Source organism: Triticum aestivum, chromosome 7B (assembly GCF_018294505.1).
Source record: "Triticum aestivum cultivar Chinese Spring chromosome 7B, IWGSC CS RefSeq v2.1, whole genome shotgun sequence".
In the NCBI taxonomy this organism is placed as follows: domain Eukaryota; kingdom Viridiplantae; phylum Streptophyta; class Magnoliopsida; order Poales; family Poaceae; genus Triticum; species Triticum aestivum.
The window spans coordinates 449325561-449332384 of record NC_057813.1 but is presented as its reverse complement, the minus strand read 5'-3'; positions in this window follow the sequence as shown (position 1 = coordinate 449332384).

Genomic DNA, 6824 nt, shown 5'->3' with positions numbered 1-6824 from the left:
ACGTTTTCTAGAACAATGAAACGGGCTAGTGACTTGTTAGAAATCATACATGCTGATGTGTGCGGTCCGATGTGTGTTGACGCGTGCGGTGGATATCATTATTTTCTCACCTGCACCGATGACTTGAGTAGATATGGGTATATTTACTTAATGAAGCATAAGTCTGAAATGTTTGAAAAGTTCAAGCAATTTCAGAGTGAAGTTGAGAATCATCATAACAAGAAGATTAAATTCCGATCAAGGGGGAGAATATCTGAGTTATGAGTTTGGCAATCACTTAAGACAATGTGGAATTGTTTCACAGTTGACGCCACCTGGAACACCACAGTGTAATGGTGTGTCCGAACGTCGTAATCGTACCTTATTGGATATGGTGCATTCTATGATGTCTCTTGCCGATCTGCCACTATTGTTTTGGGGTTATGCGTTAGAGACAGTTGCATTCACTTTAAATAGGGCACCATCTAAGTCCGTAGACACGACACCGTATGAACTATGGTTTGGCAAGAAACCTAAGTTGTCGTTTCTTAAGGTCTGGGGTTGTGATGCTTATGTCAAAAGGCTTCAGCCGGAAAAGCTCAAACCCAAAGTGGACAAATGTGTCTTCATAGGATACCCAAAAGAGACAGTTGGGTATACCTCCTATCTTAGATCTGATGGTAAAGTGTTTGTCGCTAAGAACGGATCCTTTCTCGAGAAAGAGTTTCTCTCAAAATAATTGAGTGGGAGGAAGATAGAACTTGATGAGGTTGTTGAACCTTTACTTCAACCAGAGAGTAGAGCAACACAGAAAGATGTTTCTGTGGCACCTACATCAGTTGAAGAGGAAGCTAATGATGATGATCATGGATCTTCGGATCAAGTTACTGTCGAACCTCGTAGGTGGACAAGGGTACATACAGCTTCTGAGCGGTACGGTAACCCTGTCTTAGAGGTCATGTTGTTATACAACGGTGAACCTGCGAGCTATGGAGAAGCGATGGTGGGCACGGATTCCAACAAATTGCTAGGAGCCATGAAATCCGATATAGGATCCATGTATGAGAACAAAGTGTGGACTTTGGTGGACTTTTCCGATGATCAACAAGCTATTGAGAATAAATGGATCTTTAAGAAGAAGACACACATTGATGGTAATGTCACCATTTGTGAAGCTCGACTTGTCGCAAATAAGTTTCTGAAAATTTCAAGGAGTTGACTATGATGAGACTTTCTCACTCATAGCGATGCTAAAGTCTGTTGGAATTATGTTAGCAGTTGCTACATTTTCAATTACGAAATCTGGCAGATGGAAGTCAAAACAAAGTTTCCTTGACGATTTCCGTGAGGAAACATTGTAGGTGATACAACCAGAATGTTTTGTCGATCCTAAGGATGCTAAAAGGTATGCAAGCTCCAGCGATCATTCTATGGACTAGAGCAATCATCTCGGAGTTGGAACATATGCTTTGATGAGGTGATCAAAGCTTTTGAGTTCATACAAAGTTTGCAAGAAACTTGTATTTACAAGAAAGTGAGTGGAAGCGCTACAAATTTCTGATAAGTATATGTGGATGACATATTGTTGATCGGAAATGATGTAGATTTTCTTGAAAGCATAAAGGGTTGTTTGAAAGGAGTTTTTCAAAGGAAGACCTGGTAAAGCTGCTTACATATTGGGCAACAAGATCTATAGAGGTAGATCAAGACGTCTGATAAGACTTTCACGGAGCACATACCTTGACATGATTTGAAGGAGTTCAAAATGGATCAGTCAAAGAAGGAGTTCTTGCTTGAGTTGTAAGGTGTGAAGTTGAGTAAGACTCAAAGATCGACCACGGCAGAAGAAAGAGAAAGGACAAAGGTCGTCCCCTATGCCTTAGCCATAGGCTCTATACCATATGTCATGATGTGTACCGCACCTGATGTGTGCCTTGCCACGTGTCTGGCAAGGGGGCACAAGAGTGACCCAGGAGTTGATCACTGAACAGCGGTCAAAATTATCCTTAGAGGAATAAGAATATGTTTCTCGGTTATGGAGGTGATAAAGAGTTCGCCGTAAAGGGTTACGTCGATGCAAGCTTTAACACCAATCTGAATGACTCTGAGTAGCAAACTGGATACGTATAATGGAGCAGCCATTTGGAATAGCTCCAAGTGGAGCGTGGAAGCAACATCTACAATATGGCATAGAGATTTGCGAAGTACACACGGATCTGAATGTTGCAGACCCGTTGACTAAAACCTCTCTCACAAGCATAACATGATCAAACCCTAGAACTCATTGAGTGTTAATCACATGGTGATGTGAACTATATTATTGACTCTAGTAAACTCTTTTGGGTGTTAGTCACATGATGTGAACTATGAGTGTTAATCACATGGCAATGTGAACTAGATTATTGACTCTAGTGCAAGTGGGAGACTGTTGGAAATATGCCCTAGAGGTAATAATAAATTGGTTATTATCATATTTCCTTGTTAATGATAATTGTTTATTATCCATGCTAGAATTGTATTGATCGGAAACTCAGATATATGTGTGGATACATAGACAACAACGTGTCCCTAGTAAGCCTCTACGGGACTAGCTCGTTGATCAAAGATGGCTATGGTTTCCTAGCCATGGACATGAGTTGTCATTTGATAACGGGATCACATCATTAGGAGAATGACGTGATGGACAAGACCCAAGTTATGAACGTAGCATATGATCGTGTAAAGTTTATTGCTATTGTTTTCTGCATGTGAAGTATATGTTCCTATGACCATGAGATCATGCAACTCAGTGACGCCGGAGGAGTGCCTTGTGTGTACCAAACGCCGCAACATAACTGGATGACTATAAAGGTGCTCTACAGGTATCTCTGAGGGTGTCTGTTTAGTTGGCATGGATCAAGACTGGGATTTGTCACTCCGTATGATGGACAGGTATCTTAGGGCCCACTCGGTAATACAACATCATAGTAAGCTTGCAAGCAATGTGACTAATGGGTTAGCCATGGGATCGTGTATTACGGAACGAGTAAAGAGACTTGCCAGTAACGAGATTGAACTAGGTATGGGGATACCGACGATCGAATCTTGGGCAAGTAACATACGATAGACAAAGGGAACAGCATACGGGATTAGCTGAATCCTTGACATTGAGGTTTGACCGATAAGATCTTCATAGAATATGTAGGAACAAATATGGGCATCCAGGTCCCTCTATTGGTTATTGACCATAGAGGTGTCTCGGTCATGTCTGCATAGTTCTCGAACCCGCAGGGTCTACACACTTAACTTTTGGTGACGATATAAGTATAATTGAGTCATTATGGCGGTTACTGAAGGTTGTTCGGAGTCCCAGATGAGATCCCAGACATGACGAGGAACTTCAGAATGGTACAGAGGTGAATATTGATATATTGGACGAAGGGTATTGGAGTCCAGAATTGTTCCGGGGGTACTGGGTGATGACCAGCATGACCGAAAGGGGTTTCGGGAGGCCCCGGCAAGTGTTGGGGGCCTCATGGGCCTAGAGGAGGGGGCACACCAGCCACTAAGGGGCCAAGCACCCCCCTCACCCCATCTCACGTTATCAGGAGAGGTGGGGCGCCCCCTCTAGGCTTCCCTCCACCTGGCTTGGGGGGCAAGTCACCCTAGGGTTTCCCTAGGGGAGATCCCATCTGCCCTGGCCGCCCCCCCCCCCTAGGGGAAACCCTAGGGGCGCCACCCCCTCCTCCCTTCCCCTATATATATAGAGGTAGAGAGAGGGCAGCCGCACCCTTGAACACATCTCTACGCCACGGCGCTGCCTCTCCTCCCCCTCGCATCCCTCTTCCTCTCTGTGGCGCTTAGCGAAGCTCTGCTGAGATTCCGCCACCACCACCACCACACCGTCGTGCTACCGGAGGACTCGAGCTACTACTTCACCATCGCTCGCTGGATCGAGGAGGTGAAGGTGCCATCAAGTTGTACGTGTGTTGAACGCGGAGGTGCCGTACGTTCGGCACTTGAATCAGAGTTCGCGGGACGGATCATGATTGGATCGCGAAGACGTTCGACTACATCAACCGTGTTTCTTAACGCTTCCACTTAGCAATCTACAAGGGTATGTAGATCCAATCTCTCCTCTCTTAGATGGTCATCTCCTAGATTCAATCTTGGTGAGCCTAGGAAATATTTTGTTTCCCATGCAACGTTACCCAACAATGGCATCATGAGCTAGGTCTATGCGTAGATGACATCACGAGTAGAACACAAAGGAGTTTGTGGGCGTTGATATTCAGATTGCTTCATTCCTTGATCTTTTCTTGATTCGGCCGTATTGTGGGATGAAGCGGCCCGGACCAACTTTACATGTCCACGTACATGAGATCGGTTCCATGACTGACATGTGACTTTGTTGCATAAAGATGGTTGGCGGGTGTCTGTCTCTCCCACCTTACTTGAATCGGATTCGACAATGGCGGTCCTTGTAGAAGGTTAATTAGCAACTTGCATATCAGCATTGTGGCTTTGCGTAGGTAAGAATCGTTCTTGCTAGATACCCATAGCAGCCATGTAAAACATGCAATAACAATTAGAGGACGTCTAACTTGTTTTTGCAGGGTATGTTGTGATATGATATGGCCAAAGACATGATGAGATATATTCGATGTATGAGATGATCATGTTTGTAATAGTTTATATCGACTTGCATGTCGATGCATACGGCAATCGGCAAGAGCCATAGGGTTGTCTTTAATTATTGTATGACATGTGTGTCAATCATTAAGCGCTATGTGATGCTTTACTTTATCGCTAAGTGGTAGAAATAGTAGTACAAGCATGGTTGGCGTGACAACACCGATGGCGGCACGATGATGGAGATCATGGTATCATGCCGGTGACAATGGAGATCATGTCGGTGCTTTGGAGTTGGAGATCAAAAGCACAAGTTGATGGTCATACCATGTCGCTTATGATTTGCATGTGATGTTAATCCTTTTATGCATCTTATTTAGCTTAGGACGACGGTAGCATTATAAGGCCTCACTAAAATTTCAAGATAAAATTGTGTTCTCCCCAAGTGTGCACCGTTGCGAAAGTTCGTCGTTTCGAAGCACCACGTGATGATCGCGTGTGATAGACTCTACGTTCACATACAACGGGTGCAAGCCAGTTTTGCACATGCGGAACACTTGGGTTAAACTTGACGAGCCCAGCATGTACAGACATGGCCTCAGAACTCAAGAGACCGAAAGGTCGATCATGAGTCATATAGTAGATATGATCAACATGGAGATGTTCACCATTGAAACCACCTCATCTCACGTGATGATCGGACTTGGGTTGGTGAATTTGGATCATGTTACACTCGGGTGACCGGAGGGATGTCAATTTGAGTGGGAGTTCTTAAGTAATATGATTAATTGAACTCATTATCATGAACAATAGTCTAAGTTGTCTTTGCAAAGTATGTTGTAGATCAAAAGCTCGCGCTATAGCTCCTTGTTTTTAAATACGTTCCTAGAGAAAGTGTAATTTAAAATATACTGTAAGCAATTATGCAGAACAGGGCCATAGTTTGAGGATTGACCTCACTGCTGCACAGAAGGCTTATGTCCTTGATGCAACGCTCGGTGTGCCAACCCCTCTAGCGTCGTCTATGGATGTTGTGAACATCTAGCAGACACGTTCTGATGACTACTTGATAGTTTAGTGCGCCATGCTTTACGGCTTAGAATCGGGGCTCCAAAGGCGTTTTGAACGCCATGGAACATATGAGATATTCCAAGAGTTGAAATTGGTATTTCAGGCTCATGCCCGTGTTGAGAGGTATGCTCCAAAGGTGTCGTCCATTCGGTACTTGGATCAGAGTTCGCGGGACGGATCGTGATTGAATCGCGAAGTCGTTCGACTACATCAACCGCGTTTCTTAACGCTTCCGCTTAGCGATCTACAAGGGTATGTAGATCCAATCTCTCCTCTCTTAGGTGGTCATCTCCTAGATTCGATCTTGGTGAGCGTAGGAAATTTTTTGTTTCCCATGCAACGTTACCCAACAGGAAAAGTATACTCAGGCTCTCCTTGCTCGTGCTTGTCTTTCTTATCAATGCACGATTGATACTACAATGGAGTTGGGCATTCACCTTCGTGGACCCCAAGCGATATTGTCACCTTGTTGGGTGTGTTGTCTACCTCGGCATCACTCGTCCTAACATCTCTCATGATGTCCACATTTTGAGTCATTCGTTTCAGCTCCTACTCAGCTTCACTACTTCCACCTCCTTCGGGTTCTACGATACCTTCATGGAACCTCCTCTCGCCGCCTCTTCTTTCCTCGTTTGAGTTCTTTGCAGCTTCAGGCGTAATCTGATGCGACTACCTGGGCTAGTGATCCCTGTGATCGTCAATCCTTCTCAGCCTAACCAGAGAAAAATATTCTTTTCCGTTGTTGGTTCAGCTACAGAGACAAAGGAGGGAAGGGCAGATAACTATATGTAAATGAAACCTTCACAAAATTAACACACACATCTTAGGTATTTGATCCTACAGTGTACAAAATAGCTACCTAGAACTGGTATAATCAAGTCAAACAACAACGAATATATATATATATATATATATATATATATATATATATATATATATATATATATATATGAAAAATCCATCCTACCACCCAGTGGTAGTTACTCCATATGTCTCATATACTATCATGTGGTACTATATATAGTATTATATCATTTTAAATATATTCATATACTATATTTAAGAAATTTTAAAGCAAGATACATGAAAAAATTGTATATGGGCCCATAGTTTTTGTTATATTTGTGAAATACATACATATTTGTACGTAAAAAAGAGTATAC